Consider the following 19,231-nt stretch of genomic DNA (forward strand, 5'->3'; position numbering starts at 1 on the left):
ATCTCCTATAGTTTTAAAATAAACAATGCTACAGTAAATAAAAACTACCCATTTTATTGACTATTTGTCCCAGTTATTACAACATTTAAAGGGGAACTGAAGAGAGAGGTATATGGAGGCTGTCATGTTTATTTCCTTTTAATCAATACCAGTTGCCTGGCAGCCCTGCTGGTCTATTTCTCTGCAGTAGTATCTGATTAAAACCAGAAACAAGCATGCAGCTAGTCTTGTCAGATCAGACTTATAAGTCTGAACCACTGAAACACCTGATCTGCTGCATGCTTGTTCAGGGGCTATGGCTAATAGTATTAGAGGCAGAGGATTAGCAGGGCTGCCAGGCAACTGGTATTGTCTAAAAGGAAATAAACATGACAGCCTCCATATACCTCTCTCTTCAGTTCCCCTTTAAATTGTGTCCCTAGCACATTATATGGCGATAATATATTATTTTGAAATAAAGGTGTATTTTTTCAGGTTTTTTTTCTTTTTTGTACTCTATCAATAATTACAAGCCTTTATTTGCAAAAATAGCAGTGAGGTAGGAAGGAGGGCTTAATTTGTTTTTATTTACCGTATATACTCGGATACAAGCCGACCCCGTGTATAAGTCGACCCCCCAAATTTGACCCTCACAAGGTGGATTTTTTCAATTATTCAAGTATAAGTCTATATGTAATTATATGTAAGCCAGCCAGGTATGTGCCTCCAGTATAGGTAGCCAGTATTGTTACCCCCAGTATAGGCTAGGCAGGTAGGTGCATCCAGTGTATGTAGCAAGGTATAGTTGCCCCCAGTATAGGTAGGCAGCCAGGTATAGTTGTCCCCAGTATAGGAAGGTAGCCAGTATAGTTGCCCCTAGCATAGGTAGGTAGCCAGTATAGTTGCCCCTAGCATAGGTAGGTAGCCAGTATAGTTGCCCCTAGCATAGGTAGGTAGCCAGTATAGATGCCCCAGCATTGATAGGCAGCCAGGCATAGTTGCCCCCAGTATAGGAAGGTAGCCAGTATAGTTGCCCTTGGCATACGTAAGTAGCCAGTATAGATGCCCCAGCATTGATAGGCAGCCAGGTATAGTTGCCCCCAGTATAGGAAGGTAGCCAGTACAGTTGCCCCCATGTATAGGCTTCAGCGGTGGGGAGAGTGGGCATGGAGGCAAACAACTCACCTATCTTCCATCTACTTCCTTTCCCAGGCATCCCATGCGCTGATACCAGCGTCTCCTGTGATGACATCATCACAGGAGAGACGCTGGTATCAACACAAGGGGATGCGTGGTAGGTGGAAGATAGAGGCTGTGGTGCGATGTTTGCCTCCATGCTGCCCGCTCTCCCCGCCGCTGCAGCTGTCCGTTACCACATCCACCGCTGGGTGCAGTCTGCTCTCTTCTTCTCGCTTCTCCTCCACTCGCGCTGTAACTTCAACTCCCGACGTCTTGTGACATCGGGAGCTGGACCATCTCTGAAGGGGGTAGACGCGAGTGAGGTAGAAGAGAGGAAGAGAGAGGACACTGCGCCCAGCGATGGATGGTGAGTATCCACACACACACACCCCACATCCATACCCCACCCCACACAGTCTGTAAGTCGCAAAATTTAGGACTATGTGACTATAAGTCGACCCCCCCACTTTTGTACTTTGGGTCAGTCCTAAATGTTGCGACTTATACCCGAGTATATACGGTAATTTATATAGTGCAAAATGTGTATTTTTTATGCATTATTTTACCACTATATGTCCCCCCACACACTATTCTGTGTCCTCTGAACAGAAATCAGAGCACACAGGCAGTGTTGTTACAGGAATGATCTTTGGCTTATCGTTGAAGCCATGGTCATGCGCGTACAGGCACTTTGAAAGGATCAGGGAACACATGATCCCGTTCACCAATGACAGATGTGTCAGTCTCAGAAGGTGCAAGTCGTGGGTTCGCGTGCAAGGACGGCGGCAGCAGTGAGCAACACATTAAAACATCCTTTTAACAGGGCCAAACAGACGTTTTAATGCGTCTTGTTGCCATTAATTGGTTAAAATCCTGGTGTCCTTCCAATACCTCGGTGTTCATGGTCAGTGGTGGCAGTTGTCCCATGCACATTGATAGCGTGGATTATAAACCCAGGTCTTGGTGGTGTTTGGCGGGGTCTGCTCTTTTTCGATAGGGTCTGGCCTGCAGAGCAGCTGCTCTTGGCCCTGACACACATTAGTAGTGATCGCTATATGATGAGTTTCCAGTTTGAGTTTCAATTACCTGAACACGAAGTGAGAGAGATCAATGGAGCTATTACAAGGTAAAGCCATTTATTATTGCATGGAAGCAGAGTTTGGGCTTACGGCCATCGTACAGCTCATATTCCACTCCAGAGACGTGCTTGGAATATTACAGCTGAGCATCGTGTGTCGCTACGCTGGGATCCCCCAGTGGAAGCATGTCAGTGTTCTGGGATCCCCCAGTGGAAGCATGTGAGTGTTCTGGAATCTACAAGTGTAAGTACAGTATCTCACAAAAGTGAGTACACCTCTCACATTATAATGTTACCGTATTTTTCGGACTATAAGACCCGTTTTCTCCCCAAAAGTGGAGTGAAAAGTCCATGCATCTTATGGTCTGAATACAGGGAGTCCCCGACTTACGATCGCCAGCCTATACGAACCGCCGACCTGCTGCATGTCGTTGACTCCCTGCACTCCATGTCCTCACTTGTGTCTGCCTCTGTGTCCCCCTTTGTGCCTGCCTCCGTGCCCCCCTGTGCCTTCCTCCGTGTCGCCCTTTGTATCTGCCTCAGTGTCCCTCTTTGTGTCCGCCTCTGTGTCGCCCTTTGTGTCCGCCTCCGTGTCGCCCTTTGAGACTGCCTCCGTGTCCCCCTTTGTGCCTGCCTCCGTGTTGCCCTTTGTGCCTGCCTCTGTGTCCCCCTTTGTGCCTTAATTAGTAATTAGGTAATTAGCGGCAGCAGCTGCTTGTATCACTCATCTGGCCTGAGGGTGTATGCAGCGAAAGCGGCTTCTCCTCTCTCGCTCACTCCTTTCCCCTAGTGCTGGCACTTCCTGGTTTGTCTTTACGCATGAGACCGGCACTAGGGGGAAGGAGTGAGCGAGAGAGAAGAAGCCGCTGTTCACCACGGGAACCCTCAGGTCAGGCAAGTGATACAAGCAGCTGCTGCCGCTAATTACAGCATACACAGGTAGCCCAGCAATGGGAAACAGAGGTGGACACAAAGTGAGGCACAGTGGTGGACTCAGAGAGGAACCAAGGAGGGCGGACACAAAGGGGGGCACTGAGGTGGACAGGGAGGAAAACACCAAGAGGGACAGGAAGAGGACACAAGAGGGACAGGAGGAGGACACAAGGGGGACAGGAGGAGGACACTGTAGGATAGGAGGAAGACACAGTGGGAGACAGGAGGAGGATACTGGGGGATAGAAGAGAAAGACACTGGGGGATAGGAGGACGACACGGAGGGAGACAGGAGCAAGACACAGAGGTGGAAAGGAAGAGGACACAATAATTGGAGGGAGAACATCTACAAGACGCCCTGGACCATGGATGCACCAGGTTACGTATATTTTTTTACCTGGTTTTTGCCCTCTAAACCTAGGTGCATCTTATAATCTGCAGCATCTTACAGTCCCCCCAAAAATGTTATTATATCTTTTCATGGGGCAACCCTGAGGATATGACACTTTGATATATTGTAAAGTAGTTAGTGTAAATTTGCTGTCCCATCACAATAACCCAACACACGGCCATCTATGTATAAACTGTTGGTAACAAAAGTGAGTACACCACTAAGTGAAGAATGTCAACATTCTGCCTGAAGTGTCACTATTTTGTGTGCCCACCATTATTTTCCAGCATTACTTTAAGGGGAACCTAAATAAAACAATTTCACTTACCTGGGGCCTCTACCAGCCCCCGCAGCCGCCCTGTGCCCGCGCCATCCAGGAACGATCCTCCAACCACTGCGCTGCACCTCCGGTCGCCGGCCACTGTGCCTGCGTGGCCCTGGATGCACGCATCCTCAATCACGCTCCCATCGCCGGGAGCGTCCTGCGCATGCACAGTACGAGATTTGTGCGCATGCACGAACGGGCGAAAAGCATTAAATGCGAACGGTGTCAGTGCACCTTTGTTCTTTGACCACAACACAGGTTGGTTATGATCCGCTCACATTCGCTGCAGCGTGCTGAGCTGAAAGAGCACAATTTGTAGTCCTTCAGCATAGTAAATCTGCCCTAGTACGCAGTAGTAAATATAACACACACATTATAAACAACAGCCACAAACAAGAGGTATATTTCACTGAGAAACAGAAGCTGCAGAGATCGGCCATCCCTCCACACATCCCTGCCTGTAATTCACATGTTGTAGCCACTAAGGCCAGGGACCCACTATTGCAAGCACCAGCACTTTGTGTGAAGAGTTTTGTAGGCGATTTGAGGTGCATTGTCTGGCAATTTAGGTAGTGTATGTATATTCTTCTTAATCTGTTCTAACCAGCAGGGAGAACTGTTCTGCATGATAATAAGAACCTTCTTAAATCCTAGGTAATAGTGGCAGTTTAGCATGAATTTCTAGAGCTGTACTACAGTTAAGAAAAGTGCAAATCCATCCCTAAACTGGCACAGATTAAGAAGTGCTTGATAGCAGTTCTACATGTGTAGAACTGCAGGTAGACATCATTGCAGAGTGCAGGCTAGACATGATTTGTGATGTGCTCCTCCCACCTGCTGAATTCCTCCTCAGAGCCTGCTGCTATCAATACAGCAGGTGTGTTGGTTACCTCAGCAACAGCAATTCCCCTCACACACTGCACTGTCTGAGAGACCTTCCTAGCTCCTCCTATTTTAGACAGTTTTAGAAGGAATCTTACAATGCCTGAGACAGTTCTGCACGGATTTCTAAAAATCTACCAATATTTTGTCTCAGACACGCTTGATAAATCTGGCCCACTAAATGCTGCGTGTCTGATTGCGAATAGCCCTAAGTGCAATCACTCTAGTGGACTCCATAGACTTACATTAGCAAAGCGTTTTTTGAGGCTGAAAAAGCTCAAAAAAGCACGATAGTGAATCCCAGGCCTAACAAGTGAGTGGGATCTCTTCTGCAGAGTTCTGTTCTTCTAGTTCATTTTATTATTATTATTTAGTATTTATATAGCGCCGACATATTCCGCAGCACTGTACAGAGTATATTGCCTTGTCACTTATCCGTCCCTCAGAGGCAGTCACAATCTATTCCCCACCATAGTCCTATGTCTATGTATGTATCGTGTAGTGTATGTATCGTAGTCTAGGGCCAATTTATGGGAAGCCAATTAACTTATTTGTATGTTTTTGGGGTGTGGGGGGAAACCGGAGTGCCCAGAGGAAACCCACACAGACACGTGCAGAACATACAAACTGTGCATAGAGTGCCCTGGCTGGGATTTGAACCAGGGACCCAGCGCTGCAAAGCGAGAGCTTATAGTGGACCCCCCTCCACCTCTCTATCAGAGGAACAGCTTGTCCATTCACTGAGTCACCTGTAGTTCTCTGTATTGGGGTACAGAGCAGTCATATATTATCATCTGGCAAAGCTCTGTATTACAGAGGAGAATTAATTGCGCGAGGAAGGAGCAGACGGCCGCTGACCAGCAGACGGAACGGAGTGTAATGTATTATCGAATTCATGGCACCGGCACCGAACGATGATAAATATGAAATACAATGTTTATCGCTCTGCCCATGAAATATCCCATAACTGATTGCCTAGAATACACCTTAGCATTGGAGGTGGGGGGTTCCTGAGTATCCTAAGCTTAGGCTAGAATCGTGCACAACTGCACTGGCCATTGAAGTAAATGGCCCTGCACAGGAAATACCCATCATTAGCGATCATTCGCGTTTTCCCCATGCTTTTTAAATCTCATGTATTTTTACTTTTTCTTCAAGCATTCACAATTACTGTACAACGCAATCTGTACTAATCTCAGCTGCTCATAGTGACCTCATAGTGACCCTCCACTCCAATACTTAGCAACAGTTTAGGACCCCCCCCCCCATCCCAACAGGCAAGATCATTGCAAAGTCCCCTAAAACTAGCCAGCGACCCACACGCCACGTTCACAGTGGTGCGTTGCTGTGCAGCATAACGGCGGCTTTGCACCGCACTGCAATGCAGCACCTATTCGTCGTTCACAGGGCAGTGGCTGTACTGAGGTACAACAGAGTGCGGTATGGCAACATACTGCATTCAGTGTGCTACTGCAAAACGTGCGCTAGGCCTCTTTCACAGTGCGACGTTAAGGTCGCACGTTACAACAACATGTAACGCACAATAACTTACAGCAATGAAAAATCAAAGGGCTATTCACAGTGCAGACGTTGCGTTGGTGTTAAATGAAAGTGCTGCATGCTGTGCGTTATACACGTTTTTAGCTGTGTTAGACTGTTTGCACATGCTCAGTAATGTTTTCTTCTTTTTTTTTTTGTTCTATCACCGTGCGACAAAAACGGTGCACCAAACGCAGGGCTAAATAACGTCCAAGTTATAGTCCTTCAATGCGTTGCATTAAGGGCATGTTATGCGACCTTAACGTCGCATCAAGCGCAATGTCTTACTGTGTAAGAGGCCTTAAAGGATATCCGAGGCAATGAAAAAAAAAAATCTAGTTTTACTTACCTGGGGCGTCTTTCAGCCCCTAGAAGTCACATGTGTCCCTCTCTGCATCTCCGGTCCTCTGCTGGGTCCCGCTGGCATCCTCTGAGGGATTGCTGGCCCCATTAGGTCAGCATCTTCTGCGCCCACGTCACCAGCAATCCTTCAGAGGCTGCCAACGGGTCGCCGGGGAGCACCGGAGCTGCAGCGGGGGACACAGGTAACCTCTAGTGGCTGGAAGAAACCCCAGTTAAAAAAAGAAAAATTGTATTAATCGCCTCGGATATATTTTAGCAGTTACATACTTTTCACTGATTGTATGTTTCACTGTATGTATTGCAACATGCAGGCAGCCTGTGGCGCACATTTTCCATGCTTTGGCATTACACATTAAATGTAATCCTATTTAGCTTGACAAAAATGAATTAATTTTTAAGCCAAATTCAAGATTATCAAAATTTTATATGATGTGAATTACAATCTGAAGTAAACGAACTGTTTGGATTTTGTAAAAATTATTACCGGTATATATGGAGGTGCTGCCCTAGAATCTGTGTGCGTACGGCCAGCGTTAGCTATGGGATAGAGTCAGAAACGTGCTTTTTGACAAAAATACCAGACTTTGCTGCAGTGCGGATAAAACCTTTAATGACTAGTCGTAGAGAGAAAATGCGTTCTTATAAGCTTCTGAAACTGCCCAAGTCTCTCCTTCAGGCATAAAACAGGAAGCGGAAAGGAAATAAAAGTACAAAACTAAAATACGAGACAACCAAAGGAAACACACACTTTTTATTATTATATTAGGACACAGACAAATCAAGACAAATAAAACATTTATATTGTGCTTTTCTCCTGGCAGACTCAAAGCACCAAAGCTGCAGCCACTAGGGCGGGCTGTATAGGAAGCAGCAGTGTTAGGGAGTCTTGCCCAATGTCTCCTACTGAATAGGTGCATGCTTACTGAACAGGAAGAGCAGAGATTCAAACCCTGCTTTAAACACAGAGCCATTAACCATTACACTTCCAGCCACTTATTATGAATTTGTATAGCACTGAAAGTCAAAATGATGTGTCCTTATAATGGACAGGGCCGGAGCTACCATAGGAAAAAATGGGCAATTGACCCAGGGCCCATCGCGGCCCCCAAGGTGTCCCTCCCCCATCTTAACTGTTGCTCCCTAGGGACTCTGCAGAGTCTGTTAAGTTGGGAGGTTATTGGGGGAAGGTCAGCAGCCAGCTCAGGGGCCCCGAAGGGAAATTTGGCTGCAACAAAGGGCCTCTAATGACGCTTTTTGGTTGAGGGAATGTCTGTTGGGGGGCCCCCAGGCTAATTTTTCCCTACGGCCCAATTGTTACTTGAACTGGCCCTGATAATGGACCCTGATTTGAGAAGAAAATATAGGTTGCCAGTTAAAGGAAACCAGAGACCAAGCTAGTAAAAAATGGATACTTACCTGGGGCTTCCTCCACCCCATTCAGGCCGATCACTCCTTCACCTTCTCCCAGGGCTTCTCAGTTTGTCTGCAAGCTGGCCCGGTAACTTGGCTAAGTCAAGCACGTGGTTCTGCACCTCTGGAAGCGAGATAGGGGCGTGAGCGCCGCCGGCCTGGGCATGCTAGCAGACAAACTAACCGGCCCAGGGAGCAGCCGAGGGATCCCACAGCCTGAAAGGGAATGAGGAAGCCCCAGGTAAGTATTAATTCTTTTACTAGTCTGGCAAGGAGGAGAGCCCTGGACACCGGAGCTGCGGAGAGGGACAGATAGGCTGCCAGGGGCTGGAGGAAGAGGAGTAGATCTTTTTTTTAAATTTCCTCCGACCCGTCCTTTTAGTGCGTTTTAAGTGTATTTGCATTTTAATGCGTTTGCATTTTGCACATAAGCATCCCAAATGCGTTTTTGAGCATTTTGTATGCGTTTTATGGTCATCACTAGGAAGTCAACAGGAAGAGGAAATACATCGTCAAACTGTTTTTTTTTTAAACACTCAGAAAGCCGCTATACCTCTGTGTCACCAGTCACATGCATCATGTGAGTTTTAGATGCATTTTGGAAAAATATGCAGCAAGTTCAGTGTTTTCTAAAACACTGAACACAAACAAATGCGTTTTTTCATGCGACCGATTGATTTACATTACACGTGTTAACGATATCGCTTTACGCAATGCTAGCGTTTCTACCTACTGTGTCCCGACCCTCAAGGTGATGCATATTTTATAGAACAGAGAAGAAGTTCTGAGTTCAGGTCCGCTTTCAAGTGAACCCGGGGTGAGAGTAAAATGGAGGCTGCCATATTTGTTTCCTTTTAAACAACACCAGTTGCCTGGCAGCCCTGCTGATCTATTTGGCTGCAGTAGTGTCTGAATCACACCAGAAACTATCATGCAGCTAATCTTGTCAGATCTGACAATAATGTCAGAAACCCCTGGTCTGCTGCATGCTTGTTCAGGGGCTATGGCTAAAAGTAGTAGAGACAGAGGATCAGCAAGACAGCCAGGCAACTGGTATTGCTTAAAGTGAATGGGAATCGCATTTAAAAAAAAATGAAGCAAATACTTACCTAAGGAGAGGGAAGGCTCTGGGTCGTATAGAGCCTTCAGTCCCTCCTCTCGGTGCTCTCTATCCTGTGCTGGCTCCCCCCCCCCCCTTTCAATCCCCCACCGTAAGGGTATTTGGAAGTCTTCGGGAGCCGTGTCCTCCCGAAGACGTGCGGCTCCATACTGCACAAGCGTGAGCGTGCAAGAGAGCGTGCTTGCGCAGGCGCAGTACAGGGCCGCCCTTCTTCAGGAGCACTCGGGCTCTCTGAAGACTTTCAAGCCTCCTTCGGCCGGGTAAAGCAGTATTTGACTAATTTAGTCACAGACTGCTACCGGGCGAGCCAGCACCGGAACGAGGGGACCAGGAGAGGAGCGGGAAGGCTCTATAGGACCCAGAGCCTTCCCTCTCCTTGGGTAAGTATCTGTCTCATTTTTTTAAATGCGGTTCCCATTCACTTTAAAAGGAAATGAATATGGCAGCCTCCATATCACTCTCACCTTGGGTTCACTTGAATACCAAAAACAAGGTACAGTATCGAGTTCCTTTTTTATCCAGGCAGCACCTATGTACAGTATATACACGGATGACAGCAGCCAGGGGGGCCACAAGGTCAAGGACAAATATCATTGAGTGCACATTGACTGGCTTGATAACAAGGGCCATGTGTCTGTCGCTGCAACTATTCAACACACAACGGATTTCAGCTGCGCGATAGTTAAATGGCAGCGCCACAATGAGCTCCCGCCCCTCCATAGCTGGCAGTCAGCGCCCAAATTATCCTCCGTCTGGTCAGGCCCCAGACGCTCAGAGTCAGCTACTAATGAACCCCTCCATAAATAACAGATTTCACTGCCGTCCGCAATGGCTACATCTCTGCCTCCAATCTGCTCCTGTCATCTCCTGTCTGATCACTGCTGAGCCCAGCTGGCAGGATAAACTCCTCTTCATACTGTGTGTGAGGGAATTCTAGAAAGAGGAAAACATCTCTTCTGTAAGTGGGGCTGCTGCCTAAGATCCCCCTCTTCACTTCATCACTTCCACGACTTCTACCAGCCATTGCATCTCTGCCTCCAATCTGCTCCTGTCATCTCCTGTCTGATCACTGCTGAGCCCGGCTGGTAAGGGAAAATCCTCATCATACTGTGTCCAAAAGCAAAAATGACCAGCACTGGCCTCGTCTTTAAAAGGCAAAGTTTTTATTCACTTGCACATCCGTGAATAAAGCACAGCTGTGAACATCCGAAGTCCTCAAGGACGTAATTATAGCTCTATGTATCTTAAGCTCTTTGCTGCATTTCAGCAGTTAGGGACACCATTCAGAAATAGGTTATGTCCCCATTGCAGCCAGGTCTGCCCACTGTGGGCACCTCTCTAAACATGCCTAGAATCTCTGAAATCTGCTTCAAAAACCTAGCGTTTTGCAGATCTGCTAGAAGCTTTTGGTGAGCACTGGGCTTGTGTGTGTACGATGCTTTATGCTAACCAGCTTGTGCTCATATTTCACTAACCATGTCAAGTCGGCTGTTTATCTTTCTTGAAAGAAATTGGCTGCGCGGCTTATAGACTCATTTATACTCAGTCCACATTCATTGGAGCTTGCACATTAGGTGTCATGACACAAAGCTAGACTGCACTACCTAGGCCTAATGGCCCATACTCACGGGCAGCAAAAGTGGCCTGTCGCCAGCACACGTGAGCGTGTGGGCGACAGGCCGGCGACAGCTCCTCGCCAGGTCCCTCCGCGTACACACGCGGAAGAGAGACCAGCGGTGCGACGGAAGCTGTCGCCGATGTTCCTCCTCCCCCGCCGGAAGCTCCGTATACCTCAATGGAGGTTGCTGTCGCTAGTCCGCGTACTCACGCGGAGGGGCACGGAGGGACGGAGGGAAATAACGGAGGGGCACGGATGAGAACTGTGGAGTGGTGGAAATGAGGAGCGCCTCCTACACAAGCCTGCTCCTCGTTTTTGAATTTTTAAAAAGGCTAAGGTACCATATGTACTCGCATATAAACCACATTTTTGAGCACAAAAAATGAGCTCAAAAGACCCCCTCTCGGCTTACATGCGAGTCACCAAAGTTTGTGTCCAGGCTCACCTGTTTATTTTTGGAGTGACCAGCCAGGGATCAGATATGGCACTCCTCCATAGTTGATCGGGCTGGAAAGCACGTGGGTGGCCATGGTGCATCAGGCATCAGAACGGCGAAGCGTAGAGGAGAGAGTGCAGGACAAGCTCTCTACCATTTAAATCAGTGTGCGCTCCTCCACTTGTCACCGCTTCACTACGTCACAGCCATCAATGTCCGTCCCTGTAGGAATGCCACTGGCCGCTTGTACAGGATCGCAGTGGTGACGTCAGCGCCGGGGTTTCCTCTTCACCCTGTGTGACGCTCACGCTGTATCATCTTTATGGCGCCCTCTAGTGGCATCTTGGAATACAGCGTGCACGTCACACAGGATGAAGAGGAAACCCCAGCGCTAATGTCACCGCTGATATCCTCTGCAAGTGGCCTGGGGCATTTCTAAAGGCACAGACATTGATGGCAGTGACGAATGGAGGAGCGCACGCTGATTTGAATGGTAGAGCGCACATCCTGCGCTCTTTCCTCTAAGGTCCTCCGATCCAATGCCTGATGCACCCTGACCACCCATGTGCTTTCCAGCCCAATCCTGCACAGATCGCCAGGGCCATTCCTGCAGCAGCATACAGCTACAGGAAGGGTCCCTGGTGCTGAAAGGTAAGCCACTGCTGCCCGCTCCACTCAAGCATGGTGGAGGGGGCATCTACTGTACCTTACTGCCTAATACAGGGGGCAGAGCTGCCCAAGGAGGGGCATTCCTAATATAAGGGGCTCATCTGGCTATGGGGGGATGACTAATGCAGGGGGAACAGCTGGCTACCTGTGTGGGGGGAGAGGCCTAATACAGTAACAGGTATTACATCTGGCTATGGGGGCTGCCTAATACTGGGGGCACATCTGGCTATGTGGGGACTACCATCTGGCTATGGGGGAATGCATAACACAGGGGTCACATCTGGCTATTTATACTGAGTAGGGGGGATTTTCATACTAAAGGCACACCTGGCTGTTTATACTATGGAGGGAGCTATACTGGGGAGGGGCGATGGTTGTGGTGGGGGGCTTATATGCGAGTCAATCCCTTTTTCCTGGTTTCTGTAAGAAAAGTGGGTGTCTCGGCTTATATGCGGGTCGGCTTATATGCAAGTATATACGGTATTCTTTAAAGGGAAGGTTCACGCAGGAGCTAATAAAAATACAAATACAAATCTACTTACCTGGGGCTTCCTCCAGCCCGTGGCAGGCAGGACGTGCCCTTGCCGCGGCTCCGCAGGCTCCCGGTCTTCTCCAGTGGCGCACCCGACCTGCCAGGCCCGGCTGCCAGGTCGGGCTCTTCTGCGCTCCAAAATTCTCCTCACGGGGGCGCGCTGACGTCATTGGATGTCCTCCGGGCTGTACTGCGCAGGCACAGAAGTTCTGCGCCTGCGCAGTACAGCCCAGAGGACGTCCGATGACGTCAGTGCGCACCAGTGACACGCACGTTGGAGCGCAGAAGAGCCCGACCTGGCCGCCAGCCTGGCCAGGTCAGGTGCGCCACTGGAGAAGACCGAGAGCCTGCGGAGCCGCGGCGAGGGCACGTCCTGCCTGCCATGGGCTGGAGGAAGCCCCAGGTAAGTGGATTTGGATTTTTATTTTTTTACCTCCTGAGTGAACCTTCCCTTTAAGGTGAGGAGGGTATAAATAGGCATCAGGGAAGAGTTAAAATTTAGAGGAGGAGGTTAGTGTTGGGTGTTGGGAAGGAGGATTAGTTTTGGACAGCCGAATGACAAGAGGAGAAATGATGAAAGCAATTTCCAAAGCTCATTATGTGGCCAAAGTGCTGAGCCCATGCCAAGTTCAACATAAACTGTTCCCATTATCCCCCCTCCCCTCGGCCAGTCTCTGCACTGTGTGCTGCTCTCATACACACTGTGCACAGCCTCACTGGGGGATTGTTAGGAACAAACTGATCATTACAGCTAATTTAAAATAATACAAAATAACACAGACTGATGATAACACAGGGCATCTTTCCAGCTGCATAATGCCAACATAGATAGACCACGATATTCAAACCGTAAAGGAGTGCACAGTGTGAGCCCGTAATACAGGGATGGGACGCCACCTGGTGGCCGCTCTTATTGTCTGCAGTCCAGTATATCAGACAATAACAATTTCTGATTTAAATATTACAACAAAAACTTGGGAGCATTAGGTAAGTATGGTATAGAAATCTTAGCTTTTAATATTTTTTCCATTTATTGAAAAGTAAAAAAAGGACATGAACATACTGATGCCTGATTGCTACAGACATGTAGCAGTGATGGGCTCACGGGTAGAAAACTATCCGAATTCGCGATTCTAATGAAGTTTAACCACTTGAGGACCACAGACTTTCTACCCCTTAATTTTTTAGTTTATTGCTCGGTTATACAACCTACTATCTAAATGAATTTTCCCTCCTTTTCTTGTCACTAATACAGCTTTCTTTTGGTGCTATTTGATTGCTGCTGCGAGTTTTACTTTTTATTATATTCATCAAAAAAAGACATGAATTTTGTCAAACAAAAATTATTTTTTTTTTACTTTCTGTGATAAAATTTGTCAAATAAAGTAAAATTTCTTATACATTTTTGTCCAAATTTATTGTGCTACATGTCTTTGATAAAAAAAAAACTAAAAAACATTCAGTGTATATTTATTGGATTGGGTAAAAGTTATAGCGTTTACAAACTATGGTGCAAAAAGTGATTTTTTCCATTTTGAAGCATCTCCGACTTTTCTGACCACCTGTCATGTTTCATGAGGTGATAAAATTCCAGGATAGTATAAATACCCCCCAAATGACCCCATTTTGGAAAGAAGACATCCCAAAGTATTCACTGAGAGGCATGGTGAGTTCATAGAAGATTTTATTTTTTGTCACAAGTTAGCGGAAAATGACACTTTGAGACAAAAAAAAAAAGTTTCTATTTCTGCTAACTTGCGACAAGAAAAAATGAAATCTGCCACGAACTCACCATGCCCCTCTCTGAATACCTTGAAGTGTCTACTTTCCAAAATGGGGTCATTTGTGGGGTGTGTTTACTGTCCTGGCATTTTGGGGGGTGCTAAATTGTAAGCACCCTTATAAAGCCTAAAGGTGCTCATTGGACTTTGGGCCCCTTAGCGCAGTTAGGCTGCAAAAAATTGCCACACATGTGGTATTGCCGTACTCAGGAGAAGTAGTATAATGTGTTTTGGGGTGTATTTTTACACATACCCATGCTAGGTGGGAGAAATATCTCTGTAAATGACAATCTTTTGATTTTTTTTACAGACAGTTCATTTACAGAGAGATTTCTCCCACCCAGCATGGGTATGTGTAAAAATACACCCCAAAGCACATTATACTACTTCTCCTGAGTACAGCGATACCACATGTGTGGCACTTTTTTGCACCCTAACTGCGCTAAAGGGCCCAAAGTCCAATGAGTACCTTTAGGATTTCACAGGTCATTTTAAGAAATTTCGTTTCAAGACTACTCCTCACGGTTTAGGGCCCCTAAAATGCCAGGGCAGTTTAGGAAACGCACAAGTGACCCCATTTTAGAAAGACAACACCACAAGGTATTCTGTTAGGAGTATGGTGAGTTCATAGAAGATTTTTTTGTCACAAGTTAGCGGAAATTGACACTGTGAAAAAAAAACAATAAAAATAAATTTCCGCTAACTTGTGACAAAAAAATAAAATCTTCTATGAACTCACCATACACCTAACGGAATACCTTAGGGTGTCTTCTTTCTAATATGAAAAAATCAATTAACCCTTCGCACTCTCACATGCAAATGTTCAAACAAATGCATTCACAGATTCACTCATCCAGGCACAACTGTTATCCCTACAGCTAAATTAAAAGCCAGGGTTTTAGTTCACAGAAGAATGCATTCTTATGCTTAGTCACCTATACTGCGTAGAAGTACCCAGGTAAACATAGGTGTCCTAACTCTGGCCCTGTAACATGCATAGTGCAGACATGCAAACACATTCATTGCATCAAACCTATCAATGGATTAGGAGCACACATCCTAACTTCCTCTCCTGGGAAAGACAGTGCATCTTACCAATCGCACAAGGGAGCTAACGTTATGTGTCCATGTGCACCATGCGCATTGTCAGGAACCGGCCCGCGGCACGCCTGCGTATACGGTTCCCGACTGCGGGTTTGACCAGATTAAGCGGGGAACAGCCTTATTTAAGCTACAACCAAGGCTGGAACCCCTCAAACACTTCCCACTGCCACCACTAGCGTTGCTAGACACGTTCACTCTGCTGTCGAGTCCTCAGCGCGCACTCCGCGTTTTCGTATTTGGGTCAGCTTTGCGCTTAGGCCAAATACGGGAACGCCACGCACCCACACACACACACAGTTGCAATCTTACACTGTCGTGAAGCAAAGACCCACTAACAGTCGTTCCGAACGATACTGTTAGCCACTCTGCTGTCGCTACTCGCACTGGCGTTGTTCGTACGTTGGGTCAGCTGCGCGCTTAGGCCAACGTATGACAAACGCCCCCACACACAATGCAATTACAATTTCATACGGTAGTGTTGCTCAAGCGTACAATTAGGCATGAACTTATACACGGTTACACTTCAGTCTCTTCTAGGCTATGAGTGTTAGTTTAGTACGGCAGAAGTCAAACTTATTAAATAATAATTTAATATTCTAGAAAAACATAGAACAATGCAGAACTTAATATATACAAAAAGACTACAAAAAAACAAAGTAAAAATGTTACAAGATAAAAGTTACAAAAATAAGAGGTTACAAAGATAACACACACGGATATTTGCGTAAAAATAAACGGGGGGAAAAAAGAACGTTACCAGCTTAGGTTAGAACGTTGTTTGACGGGAGGACGCCGTTTCGACCTGGAGTCGCGATCCTCCCTAGCTATTCGCTACCTCCGAGAGAAGATGGTCACTAGGCATCCGCCTCTGCTTTTTATACTCTGAGCTACGCCTGGAGGCTGCAACTTCCTTGGGGAGCGGAGGAACTAGGTTTTAATTAAATCTCAGACATATTCCATTTCCAGGTAAAAGTCCATACATCAAAGATTGTGAAGTGAGCCTTTCAACTCCAGGTGAAAACTTGATTACGGCTTTTTCCTGTCTCAGTTCTCAGACATAAATGGGATTTCCAGAGGTCCACATACATGAAAAGGGTACTATAGCACCTCCACTAATGATTTAATTTCCACAGGTAAACAATGGTATCAACAGGACTTCACCCATTTCTAATAGCCTGTCATGTACATTTCAAACGTTCCTGTGTTAGTCTCCAGACTCTGGTCCTCTTGCTTTGTGTATTGAGACAATGGGCCGGCTCCTGAGTTCAAAAGCCAGGCAGATAATCCCATTAGCACTCTCAGAGGAACTGCATACAGACTCAAAGCCTCTCATATGGTCAAGACAATCACCCATTTCCTTGCCCCAAGCAACTCAAGGTAACCTGCTCCCTTCTGGCAGAAAAAAATGAAAGAATATGTTCCTGTTATCCTTAATATCATCAGCACCTCAATATATCTCCACACGCATACACCAGCATAAGCTGTCTGCATGCTGACAAACATACAGGGGAAGGAGGGAGTGCACTGAATTAGACCCTAGCCACAGGGGTCAATGATAAGAATGAAAATACATATATCCAGGCACATCGCCTCTAGTTAGGACATTAAATAAATTATTAGGGAAAGGGAGGTGCTGAAGGGGGTGTGGCTAGAAACAGCAAAAATCAATTAACCCTTCGCACTCTCACAGGCAAATGTTCAAACAAATGCTGGTGTATGCGCATGGTGCACATGGACACATAACGTTAGCTCCCTTGTGCGATTGGTAAGATGCACTGTCTTTCCCAGGAGAGGAAGTTAGGATGTGTGCTCCTAATCCATTGATAGGTTTGATGCAATGAATGTGTTTGCATGTCTGCACTATGCATGTTACAGGGCCAGAGTTAGGACACCTATGTTTACCTGGGTACTTCTACGCAGTATAGGTGACTAAACATAAGAATGCATTCTTCTGTGAACTAAAACCCTGGCTTTTAATTTAGCTGTAGGGATAACAGTTGTGCCTGGATGAGTGAATCTGTGAATGCATTTGTTTGAACATTTGCATGTGAGAGTGCGAAGGGTTAATTGATTTTTGCTGTTTCTAGCCACACCCCCTTCAGCACCTCCCTTTCCCTAATAATTTATTTAATGTCCTAACTAAAGGCGATGTGCCTGGATATATGTATTTTCATTCTTTCTAAAATGGGGTCACTTGTGGGGTTCCTATACTGCCCTGGCATTTTAGGGGCCCTAAACTGTGAGGAGTAGTCTTGAAAGCAAATTTCTCAAAATGACCTGTGAAATCCTAAAGGTACTCATTGGACTTTGGGCCCCTTAGCGCAGTTAGGGTGCAAAAAAGTGCCACACATGTGGACCGCTGTTTCTACACTGCCCTGGCATTTTAGGTTCCTATACTGCCCTAGCATTTTAGGGGCCCTAAACCGTGAGGAGTAGTCTTGAAACCAAATTTCTTAAAATGACCTGTGATATCCTAAAGGTACTCATAGGATGTTGGGCCCCTTAGCGCAGTTAGGGTGCAAAAAAGTGCCACACGTGGTATCACCATACTCAGGAGAAGTAGTATAATGTGTTTTGTGGTGTATTTTTACATATACCCATGCTGGGTGGGAGAAATATTTCTGTAAATGACAATTTTTTGATTTTTTTTACACACAATTGTCTATTTACAGAGATATTTCTCCCACCCAGCATGGGTATGTGTAAAAATACACCACAAAACACATTATACTACTTCTCCTGAGTATGGTGATACCACGTGTGGCACTTTTTTGCACCCTAACTGCGCTAAGGGGCCCAACATCCTATGAGTACCTTTAGGATATCACAGGTCATTTTAAGAAATTTGGTTTCAAGACTACTCCTCACGGTTTAGGGCCCCTAAAATGCCAGGACAGTATAGGAACCCCACAAGTGACCCCATTTTAGAAAGAAGACACCCTAAGGTATTCTGTTAGTAGTATGGTGAGTTCATAGAAGTTTTTATTTTTTTGTCACAAGCTAACTTGTGACAAAAAATAAAATCTTCTATAAACTCACAATATTCTGGTGATTTACTTTATTAATTTTTCAGCATTAAGTTTTATTAAGATGTTAGCAAGAAGTTTTTTTAGAAGCTATTTTTTATGCTATTTCTTTAAGAAGATTACTACAAGTTTTACACAGCTATTCTATACACAGCTATTGATACAGATGAGACTACTTTTGATCTTATTCTACATAACACAACTGTTATATTCTTTTTTGAATGTACTTAGAAGATTGATGATCGTTTGGCTATAAAGCCTTGATGAGATGGAATACTGTTAGAAGGAAACACTACTTGGAATTGTTCATATTTGTATATATGCTGTATGATAAGCAAATACAATTTTTTATATAAAATCATATACTGAGTGCTTTGATTCATTTCAAGGTACACCGCCAATCTATAATTACTGTTATAGAGTGTTTAGACCCCACTATGCCGGATTTATATGATAGCAACGCTTTAAGGGCTGGTCCTTTACTGAGTTAGCAATCATGAAAAAGGCAAAAACCGCACGGGTTTTTGACAAGTAGGTGTGCTAGGGGGTGACAGGTGGTGACAGGAGGTGATTGATGGGTGTCTCAAGGTGTGATTAGAGGGGGGGAATAGATGCAAGCAATGCACTGGCAAGGTGATCAGGGCTGGGGTTTGAGAGCGTTCTGAGGGTGTGGGCGGGTGATTGGGTGCCCTAGAGGCAGATAGGGGTCTGATCTCATGGGTAGCAGTGACAGGTGGTGATAGGGGGTGATTGATGGGTAATTAGTGGGTGTTTAGACGAGATGTAAGCAATGCACTTGGGAGGTGATCTGACGGCGGGTTTGCGGGCAATCTGATGGTGTGGGTGGGTGATCAGATTGCCCGCAAG

The 19,231-nt window shown here is 46.1% G+C and overlaps 1 protein-coding gene across 4 annotated transcripts in view; it reads right to left on the reverse strand.

Moving 5' to 3' along the window:
* KCNH2 (potassium voltage-gated channel subfamily H member 2) overlaps nt 1–19,231 on the reverse strand; it is a 380,786-nt gene that overhangs the window by 194,947 nt on the left and 166,608 nt on the right. The window contains exon 1 of one of the 4 annotated variants that reach the window (XM_068235400.1): nt 11,262–11,280. The exons of the other annotated variants lie outside the window; for them this stretch is intronic. The gene's annotated coding sequence lies outside the window, so the exon portion shown is untranslated. Of the gene's footprint in view, nt 1–11,261; nt 11,281–19,231 lie in introns of those variants that run through there. 4 annotated transcript variants of the gene reach the window in all.

The sequence above is a fragment of the Hyperolius riggenbachi genome, chromosome 5, assembly GCF_040937935.1.
Source record: "Hyperolius riggenbachi isolate aHypRig1 chromosome 5, aHypRig1.pri, whole genome shotgun sequence".
NCBI lineage: Eukaryota > Metazoa > Chordata > Amphibia > Anura > Hyperoliidae > Hyperolius > Hyperolius riggenbachi.